The 14859-nt window shown below is 38.7% G+C and overlaps 1 protein-coding gene across 2 annotated transcripts in view; it reads left to right on the top strand.

Moving 5' to 3' along the window:
• pkig (protein kinase (cAMP-dependent, catalytic) inhibitor gamma) overlaps window positions 1-14859 on the top strand; it is a 30952-nt gene that overhangs the window by 3787 nt on the left and 12306 nt on the right. Inside the window, exon 1 of one of the 2 annotated variants that reach the window (XM_022677184.2) lies at window positions 8523-8853. The exons of the other annotated variant lie outside the window; for it this stretch is intronic. The gene's annotated coding sequence lies outside the window, so the exon portion shown is untranslated. Of the gene's footprint in view, window positions 1-8522; window positions 8854-14859 lie in introns of those variants that run through there. 2 annotated transcript variants of the gene reach the window in all.

Below are 14859 nucleotides of genomic sequence, written 5' to 3'. Positions count from 1 at the left end.
TAGATAGATAGAGAGAGAGGGAGAGAGAGAGAGAGAGAGAGAGAGAAATAGTCCTCCACAAGCATAGAGGTCAGTATGGCCTTAATTTTCTTTATTATATAGACTTTATCTTCTCTGTTCTTGAAAGATTTGAGTCATTACCAATCTTAGTCAAGATTTGAACTGGATTAGGTCTTTTGAATGTATTGATTATTGATAAAAGTGCATTAGCTAAAGCCCTAAAGAGGGAATTTGCCAATCGTCAGTGGACAGTTATACTGTAAGTAAGAACTGGGGTAGAACAGGGCCAAGGAAAAAGGAAATTCCTTGCTAAAGCTGTCTAGCAGTATTATTTTTATTGGCCTCTTCTGTTGGGTTTGGTTAAAATAGGCAATTGAAGTTTTACCTCATCAGCAGCAGTTGGAAAAGAGGCGGAGTCTGACTTCACATGTATTGGAGGAGACAGCTGAATGGATGGGACAATTGGCCTAGCTAAATTGGCAGAAAAATAGAGAAATGGAAAAAAATGAAATAAATTACAAAAACTTTGGAACAAACTACCAAACCAAGGCTTATTGTTAGCTCATAAATAGTACTTTAAATTGGTGATTAGTAGGCCTGTATTGGCATCCAGTGTCTAAATTAACAAGAAAGCCTTTCTTTTTGTATGTTTAGTTTGGGTTTATGTCTCTTGGTGTATATAGTGTTTTTCTGGGTGCATTCACTGGCCTTTATGTCATAATAAATAAAAAAAACTGTATTGTAAAATAAGGAAATGTCATTTAAAGTGACTAGTTTAACAGTCTGTATTATAAATATTTCTCGACGTTGGTGATAGTAAGTTTTGTTAATCCATATTTCAGTACCCATCCATAAGCCCTGCACTCGCTGTTCCACACCCTGTTTTTCCGACCGGGCCCACGGTGGTCTTCCTTCTTTTCCCCTGTCTCACTGCAGCCTCTGGACAGACACGCAAACAGTGCAGACAGACGGCCCACCTGCTTCCTGTTAAGGCAGCGTGTCGTCTGCTGGAAAAGCAGAAACACAGAAACGGACAAGAGTAACGAGGTCTAACTACACCAGACTCCCGTCCTTCCCTCTGTAGCCGCGGAGAAGTCCAAGAAGACTTTAAATATTTGCGGATGTCACGGAGTAACTGTGTTAAACAAACTCAAAGACTTCCAGAGCCTCTTGCGCCTGGTATAAACTACAGGCCCTAATATATTACTGGGAGATGGTGAACATATTTTAGCATTAATGTATTTAGAATGTGTTCCCACCAGCTTGTGCTCAGCAAGTGCCTGGGTATATCCATATTTGTAAACTCAGTGTCAGGATGGTACTAATGGCATGGCATTTGTTTGGAAGTTTCTCATATGTACCCTTACCCCTTGTTTTCGAGTGTCACCTTCTGTTTGGTTGAAATCGTCCCCCTGAAAGATGGACGGATGGATGGATTAATGTGCATATTGTGAGGGTAACTGATGCCAGACAGGAAGTGCAAATACACAGTTATATAATAATAATAATAATAATAATAATAATAAAATAATTTAAATTTGCAGTGCAAGCTTGTGCAAAAATAGGTAACAGGGCATCTCTGAGAGTGTGTCTGCAAAAATGGGAGTGTGTCCATGGTGTGGCCAGAGTTGCCGGAATAAAAAAGTGGAACAAAATAGGACAACTCTTCAAACCAGCTATTTATCTGTTTAAAAGGGGAGAGACTAAAATACTGAAAACTAAAGAAACAGATTTTAAATCACTTCTAAATCATCATATCTTACATTACCAGCTTTTGACTCAGAAATGCATAAATATATGATTTTTTCTGGATTGATATTACTGCTGCGCCTGCGCAGATCTCCACAGAGTGAAGGGTGTTTCCCACTAGCACTCTGACACTCCTCTGCTCTCGGCACAATCAGCAAGCTAATTGGCTGTTTTTGTTGAAGGGCGGGATTTTTTCCTTAAAAAGGCGCCATGATTAGCCATAATTAACGATTAATCAACACAGAAATTCAAGAATTCAATTGACCTCGTCAATTATGTTAACTACCATATTTTTCCTACTATAAGGTGCACTTAAAATCCTTACATTTTCCCAAAATTCGTCAGTGCGCCTTATAATCCGGTGTATGAATTTTACTATTCAGATTCTAAGGAGCAGCCACTAACCACGCTAAGCGCTAGCTCTTTCGCTGCTCAGAGGTGAGTATTATCGGCCTGTAACCTGATGCTAAAACAAGCTACATGGGACGAACCGCTAGCTAATATTACCCTGACTTACTGGAACACTCAGGGTTCCTCAGTGTAGTGCTGCATCGGGCGGCATTTATTAGCGGTTAACCACTATTGCTAATGCTGCTGCACCCAGTCTTAGTGGAAATCTGGAAATATAAGCGTGCTGTAAAGAAATGGGAGTGCTTAACTCACCCAAATAAACAGTTTTCTGGAGAGAAATCTTATTTTTTTTTTTTAGATTTATTTACAATTACAGTTTTGTTTACTTAGCTTAGCCAGTGGTGAGACCTGCTGAATTAGAAGAAAAACATGTCGACACCCCTGTTCCTTACTGGTGTCACATAATGTGCCAGAAAATAGGGATAAGAAGTAAAATGGGTTTGGGTACAAATACTTGATCCTAATGCTGTTTTTTTACAAATTTCTATAGTGCATTAAGCAGTTGGACAGATGCACAGTTTTTTGGCGCGTGGTTTCATTTCTTTGGCATTTCCTGTGGAAGTTTTTCAAAGTCATTTATTCTTGAAAAATAATGTGGAACAGTTTTTACCGCCACCGGTTCAAGTTTTCCTCAGCTTAAATATGTGGATATGATTTATTTATACGCTCTGTTGTTACAAATGTCTTCAATCACACAGTATAAATACAGAGCCAAAGCATAGAGTTGGGGGAATGTCCAACATAAATTGAATGTTCAGAGAGTGGGTTTGTTCCAAAAAAAACAGAAAAACAATTGGATTGGGATGAACTGATTTAATTATTGAGTATCTAATTGACCGTACCCACTGGGGGTGGGCGATATGGCCATAAAATAATATCACAATGTGTCTGGGTATTTTTTTCAAATAGCAATGTACCTGGCGATGTGACAAAACACATTAGAAATGAAAAACTCTTCAATTTTTATCTCATTTTCTCCCCAATTAACAAGGCCTATTACCCAACCCACTCACTAGGAATCATTAGTCTCAAGCGCAGCGACTCGGTTCCTATACATCAGCTCACAGACGCAGCCTTGTGCTGATCTACATCACCCTTTGGAGTGATGAGGGGAAAGAGAGAGCGCCATCTACTGTACCCACCCAAAAAGAGCAAGGACAACTGTGCTCTCTCAGGGCTCTGGAAGCTTCCTCCAGAACATCATTTCCTCCAGAAAATTTCAGACAGAACTCCACATTTGGCATAAAACCACCCAATCTGGCAACATCGCAAGCTGGTGTACACTTCTGATGTAATTTTTAGATGTTTCTCTGTGTAGTTCATTAATGTGAGGATTATGTTTTTAATAAGGGTAAAAGTAACAGTCAGAGGGATTACCACTTACTATTGTTTACTCCATAATCAGCTCAGAGCTTCACTAACGCTCAGTTTATGTTTTTTATTGAGTTTTAAACACAGTTTAGCTGTTTAAGGGAGTGATGAGGAAGTGTCCAAATTGCCTGGATACTTTTAAAGATGGCAGTCGAGGAATCAGTCTTTTTTATTTTTTATTTAGGCCTCTGATGCCATTAATGCTAAGCAAATGCATACAGGCAAAAAGATGCATGAAATCTTAAATATGGTTTTAATAAATGGGAACTGGCATCAACACAGCACTGAAGCAAATCTTGATTTTTGTCACACAGAGCCAAAAAAAAGAAAAAACAAGATTTGAGTCACTTCAGCCTGGTATGATTACGTATACTAAATGTCTGTCAACAGATCAGAGCTGTGATTTATTCACTGTCAGACTGTGGCTGTTGTAAATTGCTTTTTTGATGAACTGTGCATTACAACAAGTGGCCTTTTTGTGTTCTGCTTACTTGGAAGCTAATCTCGCTACGGGCTCGTTTTATGGAAAGCCAGTGCTGAGAGGGCAGTCGCTGGATAATGTATCGTAAATGGGCTTTTGAATGAACTTCCTTTAGGTTTGTTGTCCTTCCGGCATGCTGTAGATGAGCTTAGGACAACACCCTTTCTGTTTTCCCATTACCTCACTGCATATATATGCAGGAGGGAACAATGCACTCTTTTCATCTCTCTTTCTGTCTGAAGTCTTTTTCCAGCAGTGCTGTATATGTTTCTGATGAGTCTGGTGAACTGGCTGGGCTGGATGTTTGATGTTGTTTGAGGGGAGCGACCTGAAACAGGCCTTAGGATGCCAGACGTTGACGTTTCACACGTTGGATGTTGACGAAATGAACCCAACATCCATGAAAGCGTGGCTTCTGGCCCTGCGAATGGGTTAAGCATGCTAAATCCTGGCTCTCGCGGGGCTGGCGTTCCCAGTAGCATCCTCATTACTATTTAATACTTGATCCGATATCAAAAGGTCTGATGGGCTCCAGTTTTCCTGTGTGAACTATCAGCTCGTGCATTAGTAAAAGGGCAGCTCTGGCGGGCCTTGATCTCCGTCTCCGTTTTTTTAATATGTCGAGGCTTTGTTGTATGAGGTAGTGCCTCTGTCCTGCTGTGTTAATGGCCTTATGAGCTAAAAGGCTTAACAGTGCGTCAGATTGATCGACTGATGAATATTTTGAGTTTCACAGATACGTTCTGGTTTGCTGTAGAGTGTCTGATAATTGCTTTCATTGGCTTTAAGAAGATTCTGCTTGTGAAGAAGCAGCATTTTCACTAGGGAGATGATGGGTGGGTGGGAGAGTGATGGGGATTCACAGGCTCTAATAGACCATAGAAGTTTAATGCACAATAAATGGGCCCTCTGTATCTGAAACGCTGTGTAATATTTGTCCGCTAGTGAACTTTTCTTTTGTATCTTTTGGATTGACCCCAAAACCACATGGTCTTTATCCTTAACAAGTGTTCGTGCTACAAGTTTGGCAGGTTTGCTACTACCATGAGTAATTACCTTCTAGTGTTACCTGCAGTAATCCTCTTACTATTGTAAGTTATGTATTTTTTGACTTATTGCCATTTAAAGACCATATTCTCAGGTTTTGTAGCCTAAGTTTACATTACCAGCTTAAAGAGGTGCCAATCTAAAAACTGTATTTTTTGCATTATCAATGAAAGTCTATTTTCTGGTCTGCACTCTTTTCTGCACAATTTGGCTGGATATCTGTCTATCTGGCTTTTCTCGTCTATTTCATTTCACTGGAGTATAAGGCATGTTATAAGAAACTAGTAAGGAACAGGGGTGTCACCATGTTTTCCTTTAAATTCAGTTTTAAAACTTAGCAAATTAATTAAACAAAAATACAGATTCTTTCAAACTAGTGCTGGATGTTAATCTAAACAGATTTCTCCTGTAAACCCTTTATTTGGATGAGTAAAGCGCTTCCTTTTATTTACAGTAAGCTTAGCTTAGCCACAGTTAGCGGCTAATGCTGCCCGACAGAGCTACACAGATGAACCCTGAGTGTTTTGGTAAGCCAGGGCGATATTATCTAGCGATGCGTCCCACGTAGCTTGTTTTAACACAGTAAACACACAGACTACAGTCTGATATATATACTCACTTCTGAACGGCGAAAGAGCTAGCACTGTGGTTAGCAGCTAATGCTAATACTGCTCCAGCAGTGCTAGCCAGGATAAGCAGCAGGCTACAGTTTGCTATACTCACCTCTACAAGGAGAAAGAGCTGGCGCGTAGCACAATTAGCGGCTAATGCTAAAGCTGCTCCAGCAGTGGTGATTAATATGCTGATAAATATAAATAATACTTGTCTCCCCTGAGGGGAGCTTTGGGGATGTTTTAATGAACAGTGTCTTTCTGTATGATTGTTGCTTGTATTTATTCTTATCTTACTGTTTTACTGATTTAAATCAGCACTCCCTGCACAGATAAAGAGCTTTTTCATTCACATATTTACAGATGCCTAAAACTTTCACACAGTACTCTGTGTCGAACAAAGAGCTGTTTGTGATTCAGTTCATGTGCACAGATACAGCTGGATACACAGTAAACTCTTCGGGGTTGAATTTGTGATTTTTGCTCTCTGTTGGATCTGTGGTTTGATGTTTTTGCACGTGGTGCGGGTATGTTTTATTCATTTAGATCTGGGCTTGTTTTTACTACAGATAGTTACAGATCTCTTACTGTATTTAATTTTCCCAAAAATCAGCAGGGTGCCTTTATAATCCAGTGTGTCTTATGTATGAATTCGACTAAGGCTGGGTGCAGCAGCATTAGCATTAGCCACTAGCTACAGCCCTAGCCTTTTGCAGTTCAGAGATGAGTATATAAGGCTGTAGTCTGCATGTTTGCCGTTTTAAAACAAGTTACGTGGGACAAAGTGGTAGCTGATAACTCTCTGGCTTACTAGAACATGCTTCCGTTACATTTACTAGTGCTAAGCGCTGCTAACCACAGCTAGCGCTGCTGCTAATCGCGGCTAGGCACCTGAAATACTGTACCCACTTAAATGCCAGAGGCAGAAACATCATATCCTGAGCTCTGAGCACTTAAATTGAGTTTTGTTCTAATAAAGAACCAAGATTTGTAATGTAGGCATTGGTTTAAGCTGCTTTTTATAGGTAAAAAATTACAGTTCAGTGATTTTAATCTTCCTTAAACCAATTTAAAAACCTTTTTATGGGCTGTGTCCCAAACTTACCACTAGATAGATTGTTAAAATAGTGGACCACCATTTATATGTGTTTTTAATAATGTAGTAAGTAGGCTAAAGCATAAAGTGCACACTTTGGCCGTCTATCTTTCTATCTATCTAACTTTCTGCCTATCTGGCTTAAGGCTTTTTATCACAATGAAAAATTCATTGTGTATTTTTTACATGAAATATATATTTTAGACATCTACTGATGTACAGATGATAAATACCCAATACCATTCATGTTAATCCAATTATATAATCATGAATACACAGGTTGATTTAAAATCACAATATGTTGAATCATTGACTTTTTTCAGCAAAATTTGGTGTTAATTTCTGTATTTTTTGATACGGCAATATATTAACCAACACAGAACAAACAAAACCAGTGCTCACACACAACTCTCCTACAATCTTAAATAAATTAGTCATTGGATTAATCAACTAATGGAAAAATAATCATTAATAATTAATAGATGTAAGCCTAAACCTCGTCTTCTCCGCTCCGGGTCTTCTTGTCATGGTGTATTCAATGCTTAACAAGAAGTAATTATATTATTTTTTATAAAAAGTTTGAATGGAACATTTTTACCTTTCCAAGCACTCGAGTCCACGGCACACGAGTGAGTCATATGTGGGCGAAACCTCAGTAATCCCATCCTGCTCAAGGCGTGACCGTGAGCCTGGCAGCCACTGTCCTTCATCCTGCTTTACCTCCTTACAGCACCAGTTTATTTATTACCAATGTTCTTTATTTCAGTAATTAAGTTCAAAATGTGAAACTCATATATTATATAGATGTATTAAACACAGAGTGATCTATTTTAAGTGTTTTATTGTTGATGATTATGAAGCTTACAACCAATAAAAACCCAAAAATCAGTGTCTCAGAAAATAAGAATATTATATAAGACCAATTGGTACTTTTGGAGCAATTAGAGCAGAGGGAAGCTGTAAGATATGAAGTGCTGTAAGATTTTGTGGGAAAACTAAACTACTCTGACTTTAGACTTGATAAAAAAAAAAACACAGTGGATCAACACCAGCAGATGACTTGTCTCTTTATCCAAACCATCACTGATCATCAGTAAATTTTACATTTCATTTAAAGTAAATCAAGGGAGCAGAGTCTGGAGGAAGAGTGGAGAGACACACAGTCCAAACTGCTCGAGGTCTAGTGTGAAGTTTCCACCAATCAGTGATGGTTTGGAGGATTTCATGTTCCAGCAGGACTTGGCACACTGCCCAAAAAGTGCTAAAAGTACCAATTGGTCTTACAGTATATAATATTATAATTTTCTGAGACACAGATTTTTTTTTATTTTTTATTGGCTGTAAGCACTTAAAATAGATCACTCTGTGTGTGTAACACATCTATATAATATATGAGCTTCACATTTTGAACTGAATTACTGAAATAAAGTAACTTTTCAATTTGTGTGGATTATTAATAATGGGGAGTATGCAAAGTTATGAGTTTGGAAATGTCTGCTGGAGGGTGGAGTCACTTTATATATTATTATTATTATTATTTTTTTTTTTTATGCTCCAGAGATGCCAAGAAGTTGCCTAGGGTTTTAAAAAGTGGTCAAGAGGGAGGGAGGGAGGTGTTGAAACCTGAAGCCTCTTAAACATCAAGCTAGTCTTCTCTTTCTCTCTTATTCTTTCACTCTTATGCCGCGTGAGAAGTGCGTGCTAACGTCTTGAGGTCAGTCCCTTTAGAAAGAGGAAGGATATGCATGGGGCACAAGCTTTAAACCACCACCACTGCTGCTGCTGCTGCTTAACTCGTATCTCCAAAGCAAAGCCAGTAAAGCTGAAAAACAACAGCAGGGCCGGTTTGACCAAAGAAGGACGCCAGCCTGTAGCCGTAGAGCCGGCAGCGCTCTCAGTGCTGTTGGAGGAGAAGAGGAGGGCTGAATGTGTCGGTTCTTTCAGAAGAGCTGCTGCATATGGAGGGTTGAATAGGGTAAAGCCGGGCCCTGTGCACTTATCTCCAGAGCAGCTAAATGGACTTCTGTCTTTAGACTGGCTGGAGTCTATTCAACTTGATTAGGAGCAGCTCGCCCATATCTTTCTTGGCAAGTGAATCAAGCTTTATGTCTCCCTTTTCTTTCTCTCTCTTTCTCTCTTTTTTTTCTGGACCTTCACGTCCTTTAATCCTGTACTCTATTACTCTATCTCTAGCTATACTGTGGCATCGTTGATTCAGCCAGTAGTAAATGTGCTGTGGATGGTGCTGCTTGCTTGCTTTCTTTTTGGGCTTTTTATTTTTGTTGAATGCGTGTGGTTTAAATGCCTGTAGTCACCAGAGATGCTCATTGTCGTCTAATGGGAACATTACGAAAGGGTTGTGTCTTATTTTAGCTTATACGCTCTTAGCAGAAAGAGGTCTGTGTTTCTGCTTATACTTTATTTTTTATATAATGGCTCACAGTGTATGAAAGTGGAGCCGCCGCCGCTGCTGCAGACGTATTAAAAGGTTTATATAAACACACAGGATATATATATATATATCCATTTAAAACTACTAAACAGAATAGTCTGGAACATCACACAATAATAATAAAAATGATATAAAAAAAACTCATCCAGCCTGGCATCCATAGAAGAGAATAAGTATGCTCAAGGAATAAGTCCAGTTGTTTCAAATATCAAAAATCGAATATCATCTGTTCGGTGTATTCCCATTTTGTTAAATTAAAAAGAAAAATTACTGCTAGGACCACATTCACCAAGAAAACCATTGGTAACACATTATGATTAAAACAATGGATTAAAATCCAGCAGTGCCCGCAAGGTCCCCCTACTTAAAAAGGCAAAACAACTCATCAAGTTTGGAGGAACTGAAGATGGAGCCATGTAGCGTAAAATGGATTGTGGCTGGGTCTTCCAGCATGACAATGACCTAAAACATACAGCCAAGGCGACAAAGAAGCGCAATCAGTTGTCTGTTTTACAACCATTTTTAATGCAGTTGGTGTCCACTGTTTTATGATGCCTGATCCAGTTCCCACACCATTAACCAGATACCACTCTCAAGAGTGCATCTCTCTTTTTTTTTTTTTTTTTAGTACAGCGGCTTTTAGTAAACATCAGGGTCTGCTACAAACACCATTAACCAAACTCAAAGCTACCCAGCACATTTCTGCATGGGAATTTATGGGTTCTCCCTGCTAGTGCTTAGAGTTGCACAGTGTTTTATATGTGATTGATACCAAAAATACATCCGAAGTATGTTTCATTGTGAGAGAAATTGAGAAATTGAACTTTACAGAAACAAGCTTGCTTGGAGAGGTTAATATTGCATTTGATCCCACCGTTAATCAGTATCTGCTATTGATTGACCGATCGTACTAAAAGATGATTGGCAGTCAATATCTGCCCCAAAACCTCTGATCAGTTAACTTCTAATCAAGGATTGGTTTCTTTTTCATTCTATTTTTTGTGTAACCAGACTGAGTAGTGTTTACCTTTCTTTTAATTTTAACCAGAACTGGGAGAAACAAAGTAATTTACACAGACCACTAACCAGATATCACTGTCAAGAGTACATCTCTTTTTTTCAAATCATAAAGAGAATCATATGCTTGATTCTCAATCTCTTTATGATTAGTCAATATCTAATGAAGGACTGGTTGATCAATGCATTAAAAGTTAGCTAATGTGTAAAAAAACATATTATTTTAAACAGATTGTGATTTAAAGTCTCTTCATCCAGCAAACTTCGTTTTTTACAACAGTTTAGATAAAAGACCCTGGCTCTCTTCTGATTTTAATTGGACTGAAGTCTACCCTAATGAACCCCTGTACGGAGCATCACTGTAGAACTGTAGATGATATGTTTTCATTACGTTTAGAAAAGCACCAAGTGTCCCAATGGGACTGATACAGCACTAGCCCCACTTTAGTCCTCTTCTAATGACCCAATAAAAGGACAGCCGCTGAGTCATATTCCTCCACAAGCTCTCTGGCCTTTGTTCAGAAGGTTGCTGAGAGCTCCTGTTACGTATTATTCAGAATCCTCTCCATTCACAAGCCGACAATGAGCTTCAGGATGGAGGGACAACAATAGCAGATCTGCGATTGCTGTTCTAATGAGTTACTGCTGTTGCTGTCGCGTTTTGGGATATGATTTAAGCATCAGATTGACCAATGTTTCCCTAAGAGTAGGCCTGTCACGATAACAACACTTTTAGGACAATATATTGTCTCAAAATTTCATTTTAATGTCATTTTAAGGCGCCACTATAGAAAATGCTGTTTTCCTGCTTCTTTAAGGAGCTTTACAATGTGCCACAGTAATAATATACCAGCATTATAATACTATTACACCATTTTACAGTTAAACTAACTTTTTATTCTTAAGAAAAGACATTGGGCTTCCAATTTAAAAATATTTGAATATATATTTAATAATAAATAAAAAAGTACAAGCACACCCGTTCTGAGAAAACTGCACTAAATATTAAACAACCTTTAAAAAAAATACAACAAATAGATTAAAGTAACATTTACATTAATTTAACTTTTGTAACTCTGTTCATAACACACAGACACTTGCAGATTCCTTGTTCTGATCAACACAAAATGCAAACTAGCTCAAAATCAAGTGTCCATATGATCAAAGACACAGATGGCTCAGCTATAGCTCTTGCTATAAATGTATTTTTTAATGTAAAACAAATACAGAGCAACAAACACCAACATGTGTAGAGTGTGGAGCTTAAGGCAGGATCTCTCTGGAGAAACAATATTCATATTTAATATTCAGCTTGGAAAATTGGGCTGGATGTTTGTGCTTTAAATAAGATCTCCCGGAGCCAACTTTATGGCATTAAGTTATCCAAAAGCAGTGTGTAAGACTGGTGGAGGAGAACATGATGCCAAGATGCATTAATTAATTAAAAACCAGGGTTATTCCACCAAATATTGATTTCTGAACTCTTAAAACTTTATGGATATAAACTTGTTTTCTTTGCCTTATTTGAGGTCTGAAAGTTCTGCATCTTTTTTGTTGTTATTTCAGACATTTCTCATTTTCTGCAAATAAATGACAATATTTTGATTTGGAATTTGGGAGAAATGTTGTCTGTAGTTGTTTGGAACGCGGCTTTAAAACAGACTACTGGACTACTCTAAACCTACTAAACCTTCTCTAAAGCTGTTTAGTTTTGAGAAAGTCCTATTAGCCTCGACTAATTTTGCATGCTTAAACATCTCCACACACACACACAATGGCTGTTATTGACATCGGCATTTAAAAAATGATCGCGATTTAAAAAAATATTGTACGATAAGTCGATAACGTAGTTATCACGACAGGCCTACCTAAAAGAGACAATTGGAGCAGACAGTGACCACCTATTATATTAGTTTTAACCAACTGAACATAATTAATGACCAGGAAGGAATATTGGTAGGTCGCCTCCGTCCGGCCTCAGGAGCTTTCAGTCTGAATGTGTGGAAATTCATGCATGTCTGACATTCTAGCATGAGTCGCCGAGCTCCAAGGCCTCTGTCTCTTTGAATGACTCAGCTCTCATGTCTTTATGATTCAATAAATCTCAAGTCTGCTGGAAACTATGGGAGTTCCTGTCCCAGGGGATTCGTCCTTCTCGTCCAATATCTCCTCGAGTAGGAGAGACAGTTTCCTGTGCTGCCAGCAATGTGTTTAGATGGTGCGGACCAGAAACACACAGTGTTAAATTTGAATCATTAAAATGTTAAATGGGAAGTACTGGGTTTTGACATCTCTGGTTTAAACTAGCCCAGTCTGGCTTAAAGGGGAAGCTGTTTATAGGCTAAATGTGCACAATATATCTGTGTGATCTTTAACCAGGTTCAGTGCAGGCCTGGTTGGCACACAGTTCACACAGCAAGTAAAATTTATAAAACATAATTGTATTTATTTTTTAGATTTATTTATATTTTTTACCCAAATCCAGTATTTTATATTTGACTGTTTGAACAACATATCTGATAAGTAGGCCACATTTTCTGCTGATCCACATCACCCTAGGAGTGATGAGGGGAAAGAGAGAGCGCCATCTATTGTACCCACCCAGAGAGAGCAAGGCAAGAGCAATTGTGCTCTCTCAGGGCTCTGGCAGCTAATGGCAAAACCAGCGATCTCCCGATCATAGTGACGGCGCTTTAGGACGCAGGACCACTCAGCGCCCACATACCTGATATCTGAATGCTTCGTTCAGTGTTGGTGACAAGCGTGCACAAAACAGCTGCTGTACAAAAATAGATTTATTGTGCAGTCCTAATACATTTAATACATATTGTATTTATTCAATGAATAAAAAAGTGGGAATGTTAATGAAAACCTGCAAAATAAGGTTTTCGGTTGTTTCTTTTTGTTTAATCCCTACAAATACTGTCTGAACATCAGTCATCCAGGCTCTGTGTGTTATAGGAGCCTCTGTTTTCACTATTTCACTATTCCACTGCATCTGGGTTTCTTTTTCTCCAGTGAAAATGAGAATTCATCTGTTGAGGTTTTGACGGAGTGGCGCCCCGGGGAGTGCGCCGGGCTGCTGTATTTCGGTCTGATGATGGAGGATCTCATTTGCCCTTTTAAGGAGATAACTGATGGCTCAGAGTCTGCCATACATACTGCTCTACTGCTCTCACTGCACTGGATCAGTCTGTTTAGACTCTCTGTGTCCATATCCAAACGCTCAGTGACAGTAAAGGAGATGAACTGAGGCGTTTACATGATGTTTAAACCTGCTGATTTAACTGAAGGGTTCACTGTAGCTTAATTAGCTGAATAATCTGATTTATTCGTTAGGAGATATTTAGTGTAGAAACCCTGAAAAGCAAGACTGTTACTTGTAATGTGACTTCTGAGGAAAGAGTGGAGAGACACACAGTCTAAACTTCTTTGAGGTCTAGTGTGCAGTTTCCACCAATCAGTGATGGTTTGGTGGAGAGACATGTCCATCATCTGCTGGTGTTGATCCACTGTGTTTTATTATCAAGTCTTAAGTCAGTGCAGTTTTGTTTTCCCACAAAATCTTACAGGAAGCGTTTCATGCTTCCCTCTGCTACTGACAACTTTTATGAAATTTTATGCGGATTTCATTTTCCAGCAGGACTTGGCACACTGCCCACATTGCCAAAAGTAACAATTCGCCTTATATGATATTCTAATTTTCTGAGACACTGATAATTGGGTTTTCATTGGCTGTAAACCTTATAATAAACACTTAAAATAGATCACTCTGTGTGTAAAAAAAAATCATATTATCTTGTATCACAATTAGGGCTGCAACTAATGATTATTTTTTTGATAGTCGACTAATCTGATGATTATTTTTTCAATAAGTTGATTAGTCAACGATTATTTCTGCCATGTCCTCAATCTCTAAAAACAACAGAAACAGCTGAACATGAGATTTAAAAGACGTTTTAATTGTCTAGATTTTGTTTAAACATGGGAAGTACTAAATTTAGTAAGTAAATTTGTAATCTGTTGTGTCTGAGTTGAATTTAAAATGTTTGAGTGAGCCATTTACTGTTCCCAGCACTTTGTGTAATGCAATACTTTTACAAATGAACAATTAATCGACAATGACATTTTTAGTCGACAAATTTAGATAATCAACATTGTCGATTATATCGACTAATCGTTGCAGCCCTAATCACAATATATTGAATCAAAACCCCTGTAGAATGCTGTGTGTTCTGAAGTCTGAATGGTGCAGGGTTTGTGGTAACTAATGTTTTTCTATTGGTAATATTCTTGTTTTCTTGTGGGCGAGTTTTGAACTCCTGAGTCCCTGGTCTCCACCATGCTCCCTCGGGTGGGTGGGTGTGTTGGGTTGAGTGTTGTGTGGGGTGTTATTGTCAGCACTGAGTACACACCTGTGCCATTAGACTCTTGTTTCCACGTCTCCTCATCACACAGGCCGGCTCCATTTCATTAAGAAGCATCAGATTACAGAAGTGACTACTGTAGCTGCACTGAACTGAAATTCAGAGAGTAAACACACAGGACTCGAATGCTGGACATCTGAGCCAAACAAAACAACAGGCCTGCCCTGTTGTGTTTAGCCAGCCTGTTTGCTTTCGCA

This window comes from Astyanax mexicanus, chromosome 13 (assembly GCF_023375975.1).
Source record: "Astyanax mexicanus isolate ESR-SI-001 chromosome 13, AstMex3_surface, whole genome shotgun sequence".
NCBI lineage: Eukaryota > Metazoa > Chordata > Actinopteri > Characiformes > Acestrorhamphidae > Astyanax > Astyanax mexicanus.
This window is presented reverse-complemented; position numbering and strand designations above follow the sequence as displayed.